The sequence below is a fragment of the Cnephaeus nilssonii genome (genome assembly GCF_951640355.1).
Source record: "Cnephaeus nilssonii genome assembly, chromosome: 5".
In the NCBI taxonomy this organism is placed as follows: domain Eukaryota; kingdom Metazoa; phylum Chordata; class Mammalia; order Chiroptera; family Vespertilionidae; genus Cnephaeus; species Cnephaeus nilssonii.
The window spans coordinates 56100512-56120527 of NC_137076.1; positions in this window are offsets into that span (position 1 = coordinate 56100512).

Consider the following 20016-nt stretch of genomic DNA (forward strand, 5'->3'; position numbering starts at 1 on the left):
CTAGCCTAGCACTGGGTGTGGAAGAGGACTGCTGAGGGAAACGCTGGGCAGTGGGGCAGGCAGAAAGGGCTTGACCAGGGCAGGATGCAGACGGGTGGAGAGAGAGCCTGTGAGGCTTCAGGGGCTACACGGGGCCCTGTGAGACTGCCGATGCAACCCGTTAGCAAAGAGCTGGCTGTGGGTAACAACAAACGTTTTTGTCTCACATAAATTATTTTCTGAGAATAATTTATTGAGTCTTAGAGGCAACATCAAGGTTTCCGGGTCATTGAGTTCTTGGTTAATGTCCTACTAGCTAGAAGGATAAATTAATGCCTACTTACTAGTAACTCATAGGAAGTAATTTCTTACAATTTTTATTTTCCTTTCGCTATTGCATTGAGTTAACTATTAATCTGGTAAATAGTTAACTCATCAGCTACATCATTTCCTGACTTAATTCTGATCTCTTTAACTCCTGGCCACTCGATTATTTGAGGTCTTGCTTCTCTCCTAGACCTAAAATTGCTGTACTTTCTCTTTCCCTCCTCCTCTGGGGTTTTTTAGTCCATTTGATGGTGTTTTTTCAGGTATTACAGGATATTTACCTCTCAGGATATACCCTGCCCCTGACATTGTGACCAGTGTTCCTGCAGGGATTGCCTTACAGTACACACATCTCCTTCTCCATCAATTTTGGTTTTGGTTTTTCTTGGTCAACCCACTAGTAAGATCCCATTGAAGTACACACTACCTGCCTTCTCAGAGGAATTCTTGACAGTTGTCACTGATGTATTACTTGCCAAGATACCTTCACAGCTTCCCAGGGTTTTAACTGTATTGCCATTGCTTGTAGGATGTCACCATCAATGAGGACAAGGAGAGGAGGGGAACACGATCTCACAAGAGTCAATATCGCTACTTTAGAATGAGCAGTTGTATTTCAGGGGAAAAAATATATCACTATTGGCCAATATGAGGGGAAAAAGAAAATGCACTTTAAGGAGGCAAAATTGGGGGTTTGGGAAGAGTCTCTTGACTTTTAGGGCATGATGTTTTTCTATCTTCAGGCAGAGAACAATGAACTGTCCTGATGACTTAGATAATCATCAGTCAAAATGATTTGAATGTCACTCTCTGAAATTAACGGTCTTCAATTTTTCTTCTGCCTTGGCTTAGAGCCCTGGTTGGCAAACTGCAGCTCGCGAGCCACATGCGGCTCTTTGACCCCTTGCGTGTGGCTCTTCCACAAAATACCATGGCCTGGGCGAGTCTATTTTGAAGAAGTGGCGTTAGAAGAAGTTTAAGTTTAAAAAATTTGACTCTCAAAAGAAATTTCAATCGTTGTACTGTTGATATTTGGCTCTGTTGACTAATGAGTTTGCCGACCACTGGCTTAGAGGTACAAGTGAAGGCAGTAGGTTCCCAGGATGTTTTGTGCTTTTTGTTTGTTTGTTTATGTTTTACAATGAGTGTAAGTTCAGCAGCTGCCAAGTCAGGGAAACCGAATTCCACGAGGTTTATGATCGCTAGTGGAAATCATTGTTCTATGTGATAATTCTTGTTAGTACTGATGAATTAAAAACTGTCTAAGTATGTTAAATGGTATTTGGCAAGTTATTTTCTTCTACAGAATTACCATTATTGGTTAATCATGCAAAATGTTTATAACTGCCGACATTTTATTATTTTAAAATTTTTTATGAAGATAAATTTTTCTCATAAAACACATATGCCTATCCCACCACTTTTGCTTGGGTAAGTTCTTTCCTTGGTGCTGAGTGTAACCCTCTAATCCAAACTGTCACTGATGACAAATTAGGATTTCCAGGACCACAAACACAGATCCTGTAGATCACATGTTCCAGAGATGGTGAATATGATTTTTCCCAAGGGCTGGATATGCAGACCATTATATCATCTCACACTTTGAGAGTCTCCCCTTTCCAGACTTACTGAGCATCCTTTGATGGTGCTGCATCTTTATCTCTGACCTCTAAGTAGGGTCACTGTTGTAACAGCCGGGAGAAAGCTTTCAGGGATGAATGAGTGCTCAGAGAAATCAGGTGGCATGCTCTGTCCAGCACAGTGATCATTTCTGACAACGCTGATGGACGGACTGCCCCTACAGCCCATTGATTTCACTGTCAAGCAGATAAAATGTAGCATATTGATGAGCCTTTGTCATTACTTTGCCAAGGTGTCTTGTCAGATAAAAGACCAATAGAGGAAACCAGCTTAAGACAGGCCATCACATCAATTTTCTTGGTGCTGAAGGGAAGAGAATGAACTGTGATATTTAAACTAATCAATGCCTATAAAGATACTCTTAAACTCTTACAATAAATTGTTTTGATTTGCACAAAAAAAAGAAGAAGAGTGGTTTATAAAAAGGATAAAGGAAAATGGGCCAAAGACGTTGAAGTAAAAGAGTTCCATTCACAGTGATAGTGAAGTTACAACTGAGACTCCTTTTTAATGTTTACCTATATTAAAGGCTTATCTCTATAGCATGAGAGTGTAAAACGCCTTATGCAATCTATTTTAACTCCCAAGTATTGGTTCCTGGAACTCACAGCTGAGAGCATAGGTCACTGTATATTCTTCATTTTAAATTCAGAGGGAACTTCAGGCTGGGGTGCCAGTAACCTAACCAAAGGGATTACTTAAAGGTGCCATTTGAGCAACATAAGAGAGAAGCACCTTTTTCTAACCTCATCCCACTGTCCATTCATTTGCTTTTTGTATAAAGTAGACTGGAAAGGGGGCAGGAGATAACTTTTAGAGGCTCTAACCCAATGGTCCTGGCTTCCTCTTATTTCCCTAATGGAAAGAGCAGCAGTTTTTTTCTCTGAAGCCAAAGGGAGTGGGAGATAAAAAACCTCCTCATAAAGGTTGTGGGTGTCAGCAAGAAACAGACACTCCTCCACACTTGACGTCTCCTGAGTAGCAAGGCTTGCACACTGCTCTGTGTTCCAGGGACAGGAGCACTGGGGGAAGATGGTGGAATTACAGGGCCTGAGGGAGGAGGCATGAATCAGCCCTCTTGAGAATTTCATGGTTCCTAGGAATGGGCTGGGAAAGGATGCAGAAGATAAATAGGTTGGGGAGGGGTGGCTGTAGGCTTGCTGGGGACTTCTGCAGGTTGGAATGAGACGTGGGGACCAGTTGAAGCTCAGCTTTTGAAGATGCATTAGATTTCAAAAAGAAATTCCTTTGAGTTGAGTCCAATGCAAGCAGGGCCAGTGGGACCTCCTACTACCCACTTCTCCTCCACAGATCACAGCTTGAGTAGTGGAGCTGCCTGCAGAAGAGCAGCAGCAATTTTTGCACGGCTGCAGTGTGATCACTCATATAAAGAAAGGTAGCTGGGCCAACAAAGAAGAGGACTGTTTGCCATGCACGGGCATGTCAGGCCATGGATCTCCTCCCTCCCTCTTCCCATGCTTGCACTAGAGGAAAAGTGCAAGGAGGAAGGAGCAGGGCAAGGCTGTGGAACCGAAGCCTAACCTTCCTAGGAGCCCGACTTCCAGGTCAGCCTGCTGCTGTGGATCTGACCTCTGACTGTAGGTATGAGAGAGAGCTCAGGTGAAATTGATCAAAGTGGCCCACACTGCCATTTGCAAAACCATGAATTAAACGGGTTATTTTTGTAGGCACCACTAAGTTTTAGGGGAGTTTGTTGTGCAGCACAAGCTATGTGCTACATTATATGATGTTTAAAAACCATAAAGAATCTTTAAAATAAAATCATCCCATAGTCCCATCACCCTAAGACAGCTCAGCATTTTAGAATTAGTTTATTACTTAGCCTTACCCTAAAATTCTATTTGGATATGTTATTCTAACAATTTCTGATCACACTACTTTTTTTTTCTGGTACGTATGTGCAGGCATACAGAATTCCCTTTTAAGACACCGGAAATTGTTGAGCAATTGCTTGTGTTGGGTCACCTTCCACACCAGTGCTTCAGCTTCCTGAGCACTCAATTGAATTTTCACAGCTCCACCATGTCCTTGGTCAGATCAGAGGCCAGTCAAGGGAAGCAGTGCTGGAGGCAGCAGCTGTGCTGGCTGAAGCAGAAAAGATCACTTCAGCCAACCTTGGTGGCCACTGACAGCATGCACCTTGGAAAACATCTTCTACTGGAATTCTTCAGGTCCACTCTCATTTTATTGGGGAAAACATACATTTTATTTCCCTTGGATTAGTCTTTGACATTAAATTCTTAGGGGAAAAAACATGTTGAAGGATAGTCCATGCTCCTTCCCTTCATCCCCCCAATGATATCCTTTTACTTGTTAAAAATTATTTTCTCCAAATGGTCAGCAGCTTAATGACCTTTAATCAAATCAGACCGAAGTGAGATCTGCTTGGCATGGTTGAGAAAATAGCTATAGACCCAGGACTGGAGATGTAAATTTTTTTCTTGGCACCAAAATAGGACTGTATTTGAACATCAGCAATACAAAAATTATGGCCACAGAAGAAATACATATCAAAATTGTTAAAGATTTTGCTTGGTTCAGTCATCAGTTCAAATGGAGACTGCGGTTAATTAATCAAGAGAAAGCTGAGACTCAGTAGGGTAGCAGTGGAAGAATTAGGGAAGATCATTGTGAGCAAAGATGTGTCATTAGAGACCAAGGCTAAGATCATTCACACCCCATAGTCACTATTACTGTGTACGGATGTGAAAGTTGGACAATGAAGAAGGCTGATAGGGAAACGATGTATTTGTTTGAAACATGGTATTGGAGGAGAGCTCTACAGGTAGCCTGAACCACTAGAAAGACAAGTGTGTCCTACAGCAAATTAAGCCTGAAACATCGCTGGAGGAAAAAATGACAAAACTGAAGCTGTCCTACTTGGGGCACATCATGAAATGGCAGGGTTCTTCAGAAAAGACAATAATCCTGGGAAAAATAGAAGACAACAGGAAAAGAGGAGGACCAAATATGAGATGGATTGACTCCATAAAAGAAGGCATAGCCATGGGTCTGCAGGAGCTGAGCAGGGCTGTTGAGGACATGACATTGTGGACATTATACATTCACAGGGCAATGGGAGTCAGAGCTGATTGAAGAACACACACACACACACACACACACACACACACACACACACACACTTCAGACTCCGTTCAAAGCATTTTATGCTTTCTCACAGCAACTCTTGAGCTGGGTATTATTGTAAATCCCATTTTATACTAGACTAGAGGCCCAGTGCATGAAAATTCATGCACTGGAGAAGGGGTCCCTCAGCCCAGCCTGTCTCCTCTCACAGTCCAGGAGCCCTCAGGGGCGGGAGGTGACCTGTCGATCAGGGGAAGGCGACACCCCCATCACACCTCTGCTGCTGCCACTGCCGGCAGCAAAAGCCTCGGCCGGCCCTGGTTACCTGAGCCTCGGGCCGGCCCTGGGCGGCTGGGGGGCTGAGGGGACTGGGGGATTCCAGAGGCAGGTGTGCAGTGGGGCTGAGGGGACTGGGTGCTGCCATCTTTGAGGGTGTGACAGTCAATTAGCATATTCCCTCCTTATTGGCTGTGGGCACCGCCATCTTTGAGGGCAGAACAGTCAATTAGCATATTCACTCCTTATTGGCTATGGGCACTGCCATCTTTGAGGGCGGGCAGTCAATTAGCATATTCCCTCTATATTAGATAGGATAATGATACTGAGGGTCAGAGTGGTGAACTAACTTTCCCAGAGCTATGTAGCTATTGATGGTGGGACAGGAATTGAATCCCAGTTCTGTCTGGGTCTATAGCTCATGATCTTAAAGCAGAGCTATATGTAAATCAGATATTAGTATGTCAAAGTTATGAAAAGTGAAAAATGCTTTTAATCAATCACCTAGCTATTTGGTTTGATACAGACTAACCTCTTGCTGATAAATTGAATTTACCAGATGCAGTATGACTGATCATTCCTTATTGGAACAACATGCCCCTATCTTGTCTCTTCTAAGATCTGGCTTGACATGAAATAATTTGTAGAGGACTTGATGTCCAGTGTTATCTAAGTTCATCAGTAACCCCAACTTGTAGCAATGTAACACCTGTATAATCCTCTAAAGCAAATACAAGTATTTTACCTGCCTAGTGTTACTTTATCTTCACATTAGAAGAAGATGCATTCAAAGATCACTAAAGGATTTAGCTTTTGTCTTTTCTTTTAGGAAAAATGTTTAATAATTCAATGGGCATTTTCTATAGGGGTACTGCCTTAGGAAAAGTGACCTCAGAGATTGTGCATGAAAAAAACTCCTAAATAAGTAATAAATGGGTGAATGAATGATTGAGACACCAAAAATTTGACATAGGAATATGATTAACATTGCAGGCTAGTAACAAAGTCCTGGTTAATTTATTTTGGTCCACGGCACAATTTCCAACTTTAAGGAATGATTTCTGACTTAATTTCAGAGGGAAAATATATTTAAGGGTAAAAATAAAAATGAAAAGCGGTATACTTACCTGGCAGGGGAGATACCATGATCACCAAGGTGGTTTTCCCAGGGCAAGGCTTATCCATTGCACTCCGGATGTGCTGACCCCTGCGATTTCCCCAAATGTGGGAAACTCGACTGCATAATTTGTGGTAGTGGGGGACTGCGTTCACGCTCTCCCCTACTATTAAAAAAAAATAAATTAAAAAAAATAATAAAAAGCGGTAAATTAAAATGGGTTAGCAACCAGTTCCCACTTTATTGTCTTTCTTTTTGCTTTCCTCCCCCAAAGTTTATTTATCTTTACATGAAAAATCTCTGACACTTATCATCTCTTTAGAAAATTCCTTTTCCAGGTGTGTAGCTCAGCTACCCACTCTCCCTTCTATCTTCTCCAGACCCTGCTGTATCCTTGGCCCTGTCTCGCTCCTCACAGTCTTCGATGGCCTCAGAGAGTCAGGGTTTCCTGACTTCTCCACTTATTTGGCTGACTGTGGGGAAAACTGAACATAGTCATTGTGAAATGCCTCAAATGAAAGTTTTTACCACTTTAGAAGAGATTTTAAATAAGAGATTAAAATAATAGTTTCTTAGTGGTCACTTAAATTAATTTTTCATTGAAAACCTATTTTATATTACATTGGAGGACACAGATAACCATTCCAATGTGTTCAGTTTCCCCTGTCTACTGACCAAATTTCCAGCTGCCTGATAAACATCTCCCCTCATTTGTCTTGCAGACATTTCAGATTTGACACTTCCAGAATTCAAATGGTCATTATTCCTCATTGCATGAGGCTTGCTCTTTTTAAAAGAAAAATCCAAATGCTATATCATAATCACATAGTTTGAGCACTTAGTACACAATTTTGCCCTTAATAGGTACACGTATTTGTTGAATTAAATAAAATGCTAAAGTAAAAAGGTTTTCTACCTAAAACTCATAAATAATGGCATTGCCCATGGCTACATGGGGGTGGGGAGAAAGTGGAGAGAATTGGTAGAGATGTAAATAACATACTTCCTAGCTAAGGGACATGAAAGCTATGTCTTTTCATTTTTTTCCTTCAATTTGTTCAAACTTATTTTTTTGTCAACTATAATTCAAAAACAGTTTAATGGGAAAACTTCAACTGTTATATATATATATAAGAATAATTTTACCAACATGGAATTTAAAGTTTTTTATTTATTGAAGGTTAATTTTTCTTTTCATGAGAAAGCACCATGAAGTCCCTATAGACAAAATCATTTCCACCAGGCATCTGGCAACAGTTTCACTAATCGAAGGTTTCATTTTGAAAAATAAAATGCCTAGTCCTTTCTTTGAAAGGACAAAATCTTTGCTATAAAATGCTTTCCTGTGGGTCTAGGTTTGTCATATTTACTTCTACAAAGTGGCAGCTTCTCCCATGGCTTCTATTTTCATTTGCTTCATATAGTTCTGCTTCACCTTTGCTTGTAGATCTTTCCAGTAGAAGTCAACAGAATGTTTCTGTCTTAAAAACAAGCGTTTACAAAGGGAAAGACTGGACCTAGTGAAAATGAGGTGGGTAATCAGCATCAGCTTCCCTCCTCGAAGGAAGGTCAGCCCCCATTCAGGAAGCGGGAAGTATTTTCCTAAACACTTCCATTCAGGTTAGATCTCTCCACCTCAGTGATATAGCCAACAAGAGTTCCAAGCTTTCCCCCAAGAATGCCTGAGGTGCCTGTTCCATGAATGAGTGTGGCCTAGAGATAACTTTTAAAAATGCTTTCTCCAAAAAGCATTGGGTCTAATGGAGACTGCCAAGTTCTGGACAGCAAGTAGGAAGGAAAATTAAAGTCTTAGCTTTTGGGACAAGTGCTTTCTCTTCCCACACATGTCCCGGATTGCTTAATGCTTACACAAAGCCTAGGGCCATAAAATTCCTCCCTTGGAAGAAACAGAATCAACCACAACCTGCCCATTACAGAAGGCAAGCAGGCTGCATTATCCTGCAGGGATGAAGGATCTTTGGCTCCAAAAAGTCTCCAGTTTTTTTTCAGGTGATTTGTAGAACTGCTGAACCATCATCCACTCTAGGAAGCAGGAGATAATAATAAGCAGGTTAAGGAATCATTAAGGCAAGCCTTGCTCATTGATGACGTTTCCTCCACATTCCTCGTATTACATGCTTTTAAAGCTTGCCCCACACCGGTTTACAGTGCATTAGAACTCCTGCTGAAAGGAGCGGCCTCATATAATATGGAAGAAGACGAAGAGCCATGAACGACTGCATTGAGCTTGTCGGCTTAGACATAGAATAAACGTCATCTTTGTGGCTCATGCTGCCATTATAAACTCTTCTTGTGGTATGTAGTTCTTACCACAGTCAATACAGCTAGCAGATAAGATGTGCACCATTAAGCTACATTACAAATGAAAGGGGGTTTTCCTGCCCAGGGAGCTACACCTCTCATAGTGTAAGGCTATGCAGACCTTCATCAGCCAGATGCACTGTTTTGTCTGGACCTTCACTATGGACATTTCTATTAGCATCAGCTAATCCTTGACCCTCGTCTTGTGTTGCTATTTGGGTTTCTTCCGGAGGGTGAATTGATGCTACCGAGTTTAGCCACATTAGCTAGTACATCATAGAATAGGATTCCAAATAGGTTTTGGCATGTGTGCTGCCTGGTAGGGGTTGCGAATTGGATGACTGTTCACTCCTAACATTTTTGCACCCCGACTGTGATCAGGGAGCAGCAAAAAGTTGGTGAAAGAAAAAAAAAAGTTGTTGACAGCACAGAAGTAATAGAGTCTTGAAGCCCTGGCTGGGGAATTAGACTGGTCTACAGAACAGCAAGGCCATATGGGTCAAGAAGCAATGAACCTTAAAATAGCTTTAAAAGGAAACAGATGAAAAGAATGAAGAATTCACTGGAACACACATAAGCCTAAAAGCAGACAGAGAGGAATCCTAGCAATACTAACAGAAACTATGAACTACTGGCAGCAGGGAAACTACTGGAGGCAGACATTTGGGAAGGAATAGGTTTTTGCAGGCAGTCAGAAGAGACAACCTTCTACTATACATAGAGGTGCTGCTCAACTTGTGATGGATGTGCCTCGACAAACCCAGTGTAAGTTGAAAATGCATTTAGTAACCTAACCTACTGACCATCATAGCTTAGCCTAGCCTTCCTTAATGTGCTCAGAACACTTACATTAACCTATAGTGGGGCAATTATATAAGTTTCATCTCAAGAGTAATTACCTTCTTCTACTCAGAAGCAGGAGACACCAGTGGGCATTTCGTAGACATGAAGGGATATCAAAACACAAAACACAATGTCCAAAAACACTGCCAACACAGTACATAGAGTATGAGATGTCCACCTTCATGGTCAAGTGGCTGACCAGGAGTTGTGTTCACTGTCGCTGCCCAGTATCACGAGAGGGAATCAGACTGCGTATCACTAGCCCAGGAAAAGATCAAAATTCAAATTTTGAAGTATGGTTTCTATGGATGCGTATCACTTTCACACCATCGCAAAATTGAAAAATCATGTCAAACCGTCCTAAGTTGGAGACCATCTGCATTTCAGCTGATGAGGCATGCACTCTAAGGGAGTTTGGAGGTTAGTCTATTGACCATGAAGAAAGTAGAGCCAGAGAGTGCACTGTATCAGGTTTTCCTGCTAAAACAAAATAAAACAACAACAAAAAATAAAACAAACAAACAACAACAACAACAACAAAAACAACCAAAAAAACACACAAGTTCTGGCCGCAGTATGGAGGAATTGAAAGAAGGCAGAACTATGGAAAAAATAACTCCATAGGGATTTCTGACAGAAATCAGGTAAAAAGTGATGGAGGCACCAGGGCATTTGCTGTGGGCAGTTTAGTTCCTGGGCTGGTTTGGAAACATTCTTGTCATCTGTGCTCTCAGATCTGTTTCCTGCCTGACTGTCCCTATTCTCTGTTCTCATCTTTGAGAATTACATTTGTCAGATTGCCTTTGTTCTGGCATCCAGGTTGCTGTGGATGATGAGAGATGTGGTTGAGGGTGAGAAAAGGGGAACTCCCAGGGTACTTCTCCTTTCTTAACATGCAGAGTCTCCAGTGAGAGCTGCATCTCTTCCTGGCTTCAGCAGAATAGCCCCTCCCTCCTCCCTCCATTAAGCCAGCTCCTGCTGTGTGCCCCCACCATGTCATAGTTTTGCTCAGTGGCCCCAGCATCTGGGCCCTTATACTATCTACTCCCTTTGTCCCTTAATCCTAGGGTGCTGTGAATCTCTGAGTCACCATCACCCCTGTTTGGCTTCTTCCCATTACCTGTAATATTTTGTATTAAATTCTCCACTGGAAATACCTAGAGTGATTCCTGTTTTCCTGTCTGGTCCCCGATGGATGCATGTCAACCACATAACATTGAGGCCTCTCTAGGTTTTATATATAAATGAAGCAAAAGAATTTGCTTGAAAAGTAAAGGATGACAAGAGCGATGTCCTAAGGACACCAGCACTGCTTGGACAGCTCAGAAGTTAAGGATCATGTTTATAATAGAATTATTATTTTTTCCAGTTTTAATGAGATATAATTGACATACAACATTGTGCTAATTTTAGATTCACAACATAATGATCTATATACATAGTATGAAAGGATTATCACAATATGTTTAGTAACCATCCATCCTCCATAGCTACAAATTTTATTTTTCTTTCTATAAGGATTGTGTGTTTTTTTATAAAATCTTCCTAAGATAAGTTTTGACCTTTATTTGGGTAAGTTAGATAATCTGAAATTAGACCTTATCTGTCTTTGAAATAAGCATAAAAATGTTGAAATGACCTATAGAACTGAAATATAAGTTGCAGCCAAGACAATAGATTGAACTTTTGTCATTTTCTTAGCTCTTTTCTAGATGTCTGAAGTTTTAATTAGATATTTATATGTCATTTGTGCTTTAGTCTGGTTATCCCCAGAGATGATACTTATGTGTATTTCAAGAGAACTGTGAAAAAGCCCATATAAATATTACTGTATTTGATAATTACTTTAGAGATGTCAGGAATGTACTACTTGATATTGTACAGTTGGTAATCCTCAGTATATGAACTCTTCAAAAGGCTTTTATATTTTTCAAAACTTATTATCATAATGCCTAATATAATATAACATAATATATAATTATTATATTATCATAATGCTTAATTAGTATAATACAGTAATCATTAAATATAGCAGATAAAATAATTATGCAGACTTAAACTTTTGTTAGAGTTTGGCACCATCTTCTCTCAACCCTGCTGTATAACTTTCATTTTTAATAACATTTGTGGTTATTCAACAAATGAATCAACTTATATAACATCTTATTTTTGTTAACAAGAGGGAAACCCAAGGGCAATGTTCTTCCAATTTCAAGTTGTACATTTCTTATAAACAGCACCTTACTATCATATAGGAGCCTGGAAATTAAAAATTTTCAACTTAAATTTAACCTAGATGTGCACCCAAAGGATGTGGCTTAGAACCAGAATCTTGGAAAGTCATCCCTTTTTTATGTGACTAGAATCGTGGTAGGAAAGCAGCCAATTAAAATTCTAGCTTTAGGGAAAGACATTAAGGTTAACACACGTCTTGAGGGGGGGGAATGTAGAGACAAAGGAATGGTTCCTTGAAAACCCCACATGATAATTTTAAAAGAATCCAGGTGTGAATACGTGTTACCTGGGGTCTATAGAACATAAGCCCAAAATCTCTTCTGATTTTGTTTTTGAATGTGATTTCCTTTTGCATTCCTTGTTCTGGTTTCTTTAGAAATGTTGCATCAGTTGGCCTTCATGGTTTTATCAAATTGGAAGAACATTCCCTTGGGTTTCCCTCTTGTTAACAAAAATAACATGTTATATAAGTTCATTTAGATCAGACAGGTCTGCCCCTCTTAAGGAAGTCAATGAACAGAACAAGGTCTTCACAGGCAAGAACTTCTATAGTTTTACTTCTCTTGTTTAATGAGACTTTATAAAAGTTACTTTTGTATTTTTTTACATATTTTCTATGTGTGAACTTTTCTACCTCTTATGAATTTTATTTTTTATAAATGTCTTCACAATTTTACCACTATTTTAAATTTTAACTTTCAAAATACTATAACTTACTATAGTCAACAGACCCCAAATGACCAACCTTCTCAAAGTCCTAAACATGTTATTGGCTATATTTAGCTGCAGAATTTGGATCCTGACGCGTTTTTGGTTAAACTCATTAATTCAAACTATCAGATTTTCTCTATCACCCTGTACTTCAAGTAAAACACACAATTTTTTTTTAAATTAAGAAAAAGTGACACTTTAATTAACTATAAGGATAACCAAAGTCACAGCAAAATCGTGTGTGCTTTTCCATCAGTATGACACATATGGTTTCCCATGTCTCATGTTGTGTTTTAGACTGCACATACTGAAGTTGTAGCATGTTCTTCCTTTGAACACGCTCATTGCACTCCCTCTAGTGATACACCGATGTATAAACATTGTTTCTGTGTGTGAGAGATGGAATTTCCCCAGAGGCCCACAAAACATTTAATGAAGTGTGAAGCACAAACATTTCATTACAACATATTGTGTACTTTTGCCTTTAATAACTACATTCCTCATCCAAGAAGTCTCGATAGCTTTCAGAAATGAATTACTGTAGTATTATTTTCCCCAGAATATAGTTTTTCCATGACAGAAACAGCACTTTCCTAAACTATTGTATTTATTAGCAACCTGTTGCCCTTCGACACTAGTGCTATTTTCATCGACCCTGGTCGAGTGTGTATCATCTAAACTTCCTTTAAAAATTATTAAAATACTTTTATGTTATTGGATTCTTTTTTCTTCACCATACACAACCACCACTGAAAACGATGCAAAGAAAGGGAAAGTGTGCAGTCGTTGAACATTACATTTAGTGGAGAATTACATTCTGAACTGCAAAAGTACAAGCATTTAATGGTGAAGTTTAGAGGGAGTGGGGAGATCTTTCCCTCGACTGAGCACAAAGGAGGCAGATTAGCTCTGAGCTCCTGCATTTTATTACTTCTCACTTCGGTTCACTCCAGAAAAACTCTCCATCTTCTGCCTTCCTTCCCTTCCTCCATAAGGCAGCCCCTATTGGCTCTTCTATACACATCAGGAGGTTGGGAAGCAACTTGCCCTACTGACTCTGAGCTTGTGCCAGTTAACAGAAGTCAATAGTTGTTCAATACCATAGCTCCAAATGGACATTTAAAAATAAGCTTAAATGTTTACAGTGTGTGTGTACCTCTGTACAGTATCCCAGACATCAGCTTTTTCACAAAAGTAAAACAACAAAAACAGACCATACAAAAACCTGTGGCAGGTGGTCCTTTATAATGGGTGTATTCTTTTTTTTAAATTTATTTTAGAGTGAGGAAAGGAGGGGGGGGAGAGAGAGAGAGAGAGAGAGAGAGAGAGAGAGAGAGAGAGAGAGATATCAGTTGTCTCAGGTATGTGCCCCAACTGCGATCAAACCCTCCAACCTGCCACCTTTTGGTGTACAGAACAACGCTTCAACCAACTGAGCCACACCAGCCAGGGCAAATGCATATATTCTTAATTTGAAATTACATACAGCTTCTGAGATGAAGTGGGTCGCATAATGTTATCTTATTGCTCTGTTTTCCCTAGAATCATAGCTGCATCTCATGGCTTCATGATTATTGGTTTCTACTGGTAGCCTGTTCAGTCAGAGTTATGGGAAAATTAACGAGAAAACTATGGAGATGCTGTAGTATAGAGTTTTAAGTGGTTTGTTTGGGTAATGGGGTGATTGTGCAGAAGTGATCCTAGCCTTCTTTTTCCCAGAGCCTTCAGGGCTTGGAGAAATAGCTACCCTTTCTCTTCCTTCTCTATCAAAGAAATATTTCATTGAACAAACATGTACTAGTATTTTTATGTTGTTGTTTTAAATATTTGTGTTCATTAAATTGGGACTTTTTTATCCATCATTATTTCCATTAGATGTGACCCCAGAAGCTGCTTTAGAATCCCTTAATAATCTTGGCGTTTGAGTGATAGTCTGTCACTAACTCATTAGGGAAGGCAGAGGAATTAAAGCTTATTGGTAGCCATGGAGTTGGGGAGGGCAATAGCCAATAGCCAATATTATAAATACATGAAATACTTTGCTTTGGTCAGTGATGGCCTTCATGGTTTTATCAGTGAAATAAATTATCTAAAATATTTAACATTGCTGATTTTTCATTCATTTTTTAATTGTCAATATTGTATGTCTAAATGATCATTAACACAAAGCACCCTTTATTTTACTTTCTTGGATTTTTTTTTTTTCTTGGAAGGTAACCTGTTAATAATGTTATCAAAATCTGTGTTCCTAACCTGTGGATGAAGTTAAATTGGCACTTGATAAGGTAATCTTTTTTTTAGGTAAATTTTGATGAAAAGAAATAAGAAAAGTTATTTCAATAATTTATGAAATCTATGAGGTATACATACCAAGGTTTACTTCTTGGTCTATAAAGTTTCTGAAAAAAATAAACTATTTTTGGAGGCAAAATGAACAAATGGCTACTTTCTGTGCAGTATAAATTTTCATCAGTGGTGAAAGAAAGAGGAGAGAGTTTGTGGTGAGAACCCTATTTCTCTGCCACTTGCTTTTTCTTCATAGTTTTTGGTAAACTAACTTATTTGAAAGGGTGGTAATTAGTGTTTTAAATGAAAGAATTCTTAAAAAGAAACATCAAGGTTTTTACTGACTCCATTTCTCCTTTCTTAACTTCTTGTTGCCCTTATTTTGCATACTATACATGTAATCTACATTTACTCATTCATTCATTCATTTAACACATGGTCATTGAGCATTGCCTATGGGCATGTGGGAAATACAAAGATGAACAGCCATGAGTTATGCTTGTCAGTATGCCTACTAAATATGGCAACTGCTTCAGATTGGGCCAATCCTCTCGGACCTACTTTTATTACTCCTTTCTGTAGGATAGAGGTTGGACACATAAGAAATAAAAGTTCTCAGATTCTCTTGTAGCTAGAATTCCACATGGGCACTTGGTCTCACCAAACAAATGCACCCACATAAGACTTTGAAAATGGAAGTGAGCAACGTGAGCTTGGGGTCATGTGTGGGGCGATTGACTGTTTTGGTGGAAACATTTGGTTTCCCCAAGGCAACTGAGATTTTTATACTCTCTCTTCTATCCCTGGTGTTGTAGGTACCATGAACTGAGAGGAGGCAGTAGAAATGGAATTTCTATGTACACAAGGGAATTGTTTGCATATAGTTACTTTGGCTGCATTGTTTCTGGATGTGAAACAGCCGCCCAGTAGTTCTATAAGCTATGTAATAACCTGTAATAAATCCCATCCTGTGTAAGCTAGATGGAGTGGATTGTGTTGTCTGTGTCAAAGTACCCCGACCTTTATGCTACACAGTTGGCAGATATCGTGGGCACAAATTACTTTAGTATCAAGAAAACAGTAATTACTGCTATGCCCCGGCCAGCGGGGTCTTCTAACGGGGGTACCGAGGCGGCGCACCTAAGAGAATGAGAGACAGACAAGGGACGCAAAGAATGGAGGCAAGACAAACGGGTTTCTGATCAAGCCTCGAAATTTTATTCTTATAGTGTTCCTTATATGTGGTTTCTAGAAGGGGCGATGCCTAGGAGGGGTGGGGGCTGAACAGGTCATGTGGACTTAGATAACCGGCCAAAGTCGTAAAGGGTGCTGACTATAGATAAAGGGTGTGGCGGTTGAAGGGCGGCTACAGAAGGAATGCTTTGTCTTCAGGCAAGAGGAAGTGGGCCTAGTTTCCGTGAGTTTCTGTTTCAGTAACTTACTGAAGTAAGGTCAGAGTTAATCCTTTGACCAACTCTTGGCTCCTGACACTGCTATAGAAAGGTAAAGATAAACTTGTTCAGAAAGAGCTGTTGATACTTGAGAAAGGCTTTGGAAGGTGGATAAAGCAAGATTCCGGAATGGGAAAAAGGGGACACTAAGTTCAGGAAGAAGAGGAAGAGATAGGAATGGGAGCAGGGATGGAACCGGGAAGCATAATAAACAACAGTGAGCTATAATAAGATATAGTGTTAGAAAGATAAGTAGGAAAAATTGAGACACTGAAATTTTTTGTGTAGGATGGAAAAGATTTACTGATTGACTTGTTCATTTAACAAGTGTTTCTTGAGACTCTATGCTGTGCCAGGCATTGTGCCAGACAGGACTCTACCTCATTATAATTAATTTAGTAGCAAAGTAAAGAATAACTTTTAGTGATGAGAGCACTGATGACAGGGAGCCAAGAGGCTTTTACCTTAGTCTAATGAGAGATAATGAGCAGTGGCAATAGGAATAGAGTTACTTTCTACTGTCGGCTTCTTTACTTGCCCATTTTAATTGCATGGCACAATTTTTTAATTTGCTATATTAGTTTAAAATTCTGATGTATATATTTACACATACATAATTAGTTGTGGTTTACTTATTATTTCATGTATGTATGCTATGTCACCTCCCATGAGATTGCAATTTCCCAATGAGTAAATGACTGATATTTTAGGCACGTAACAAGCACCTAATAGAAATCCCCAAGCCTACATAAGATTTGCAAAAATTATCGGAGAACTCCATGATCCTACAAAACCATATCCAAGCCAGGTGTTAACAAAGGTCATCCAGGCTTTTGTGGTTTAAGAAAAATTAATCTAAACTTCCATTTCACCCACAGGGGAAAATTTAGCATCCAGGAGAACTTTTGAGTGTCCTCATGGGACAGGTTTGGGGTGGGTGAGGAAGGTTAGGATTATGCAGGTCTCCTCTGGTCCCAGGTTCCTGGGTCATCTACAATGATTGGCCAGATTATTATGATCTCTGAACGCATAATAATCTGGCCACTCAGTGTATATCCTATATAATAAAAGACTAATATGCAAATTGTCCCCTCAACCAGGAGTCGACCAGCAGGCTGGCCAACCGCCCATGTCCCCTCCCACTGGCCAGGCTGGGGGGACCCCACCCATGCATGAATTCATGCACCGGGCCTACATATATATATGTGTGTGTGTGTGTGTGTGTGTGTGTGTGTGTGTGTGTGTGTGTGTATACTGAGTGGCCAGATTATTATGCATTCAGAGATCATAATAATCTGGCCACTCAGTGTATTTATCCCAGTTGTGCCCTTTTGTTCCATGATGAGCAATACTGTGGCTCTTTAACTGACCAGAATACCAATACCAGCCTTGATATAGAACAGACTTTTACTGATGCGTTAGAGTCACAGAGAGAGTGTATATTAAGGCAGGCAAGTTCCTTTCAATTGGTTATCAGGAAGTCCAGCTCCTAATAGTCTTTTTGAGCACCCAACCCATCAATCTCTCTCTAGTCATTTCTCTGTCAGGTCAATCTTTCCAACATACTGGTTTTTCTTTTGTTTTGTTTTGCTCTTCTCTCTCTCTCCATTTTACTCTCATCCCCAGTTCTCACTAATTTTGTAAATGAAACGATTCAATCATTCATAGTTTCCTACTCTTTTCTCCAGGCCAACTTCCTGGATTAAGTTTAGATCCCACTTCTTCACTCAAAGCCATCATCCATTATGGAATTTTCCTAAACAAAAGTAGCACTCCTATGTTATCAAATAATATGTATTTATTCTGCTATACATGGTAGTAGCATAAATATGTTTCCAGGGAGATTCTTCTGTGAGAGGAGGATTTATATTTTCATCAGGAAATAAGAAGTAAAACTGGCAAAATAAATTGATGCCAATTTATGAAAAATTGTATATATGGAATTAAAATTTCAATTTTTAAACTGTGTTAAATTCTTAATTCAGTTCCCCATTGAATAAAGGAGTGATATTTAAATAATTTCTTAACATATTTAAAACTGTAAGGAGCAAACTTAATTTACTAGTCAATTCCACTGGGGCAACGTTGGAATACAACTTTTTAAAGAGTTGTTGTGCTCCATAAAATGTAAATTTATTTCAATGCCTTTGGAAGTTTAAGTTCTAAATATTTTTCTATGGATCAACCAAAACTTTTGAAAAACTATATGTATAGTTTTTATATATAGTAATTAAAATACATTACTATATTTGCAGCCAATAAAAATAATACTGTAGGAGAATATACAATGACGTAGATAGATTTCAAGATTTATTATGTAAAGAAAGGTTTACAAAATACTATGAATCCATTTATATAGAATATACTTATTTACACATATATATGCATATATAGTCACATATATATGCATATATATGTATATGTATATATGCATATATATTAGGGTATATATATTTATACTTATAGTATATATGGAATATATATAAGATGGTTGCAAAAGCCTTATTCTCTTGCCCATTTGTGAGCCAGAGATATATTGGCTGCTGTGAAATCACAATTCAGTTAACAGAGGCGTCAGAAGCTTCGAAAGCCCGGGGAAGCATTTAGTTATTCCAGAGAAGCTCTTTGCTCTGTCCGATGAGCCTTGTGTGGTGGGTTCACACCGATACCCGACAAAGCCTGGAAGGAGAACATCGTACTGGGCAGAAAGAGCAAGCCTTCTCCCACCTACTCATTGGCTTCTAAATATCCTGCTCTGCCTCAGGAACAAACAACCCTCAGGCATGTTTCCTATTTGGGATTAAACTCAGTCTGTCAGTTGTTGATGGCATGTGACCCATCTCAGTGCACTTCTCTGCACATATACTTTCAGCTCAGAAGTCTCACTACTTTCGATAATTTAATAGTCGTTTATTTTGGGGCAGAGGATATGAACACCAAGGAAAGGAAATAGTCTCAACCTCCCCTGTTTTGAACTAGGGAAAGGCTTACCTTCCAAGTAATTTTTAAAATTTAAAAATTTAGAGTTTGTGGTAGGCATTTTCTGACTATAAAAATAATGCATTTTCATTTTGGTAAATTTTGAAAAAGAAAACAGTAACTATCATTCCCAGAAATAATCATTGTTAGTATTTTTCGATCTTTTATTGGAGTCTTGTAAATACATTCCAGTGCGTATAAATGTGTATATTCTGTATAAATGGAATCATAGTATTTAGTAAACCTTTCTTTACATAGTAAATCTTAAGATCTATCTATGTCATTGTATAGTCTCCTACAGTACTATTTTTATTGGTTGCAAATATAGTCATTTATTTTAATCAATCCATACTGTTTACATATTTTGGTTGTTTTTAATTGTTTAGTATTTTAAATCATGCTTCAAAAAGTCATGTGCTTGTATTTACATATGAAATTGCACTTTATAACAAAAAGAAAATTCCAAGAAGCACAATTTCATCATTAGGAAATATGGAAACATTGTTATTATTTTTGATAAATAGTGCTAATTTGTCTTCAAGAAATGACATGCTGCCTGTGGTGTAGGGGGACGGCCATTTCTTAGGTGGTTATTTTGATTGTCATTATTTACCTGGAACTTTTTTATTTCAGTATTTGTAATTTTCAAGCTTTTTCTACAAAATGCTTTATTCTAGTTTTCTGTTACTGCTGTAACAAATTACCACAAACTTAGTGGCTTCAAAACTCCCCACAAATTTA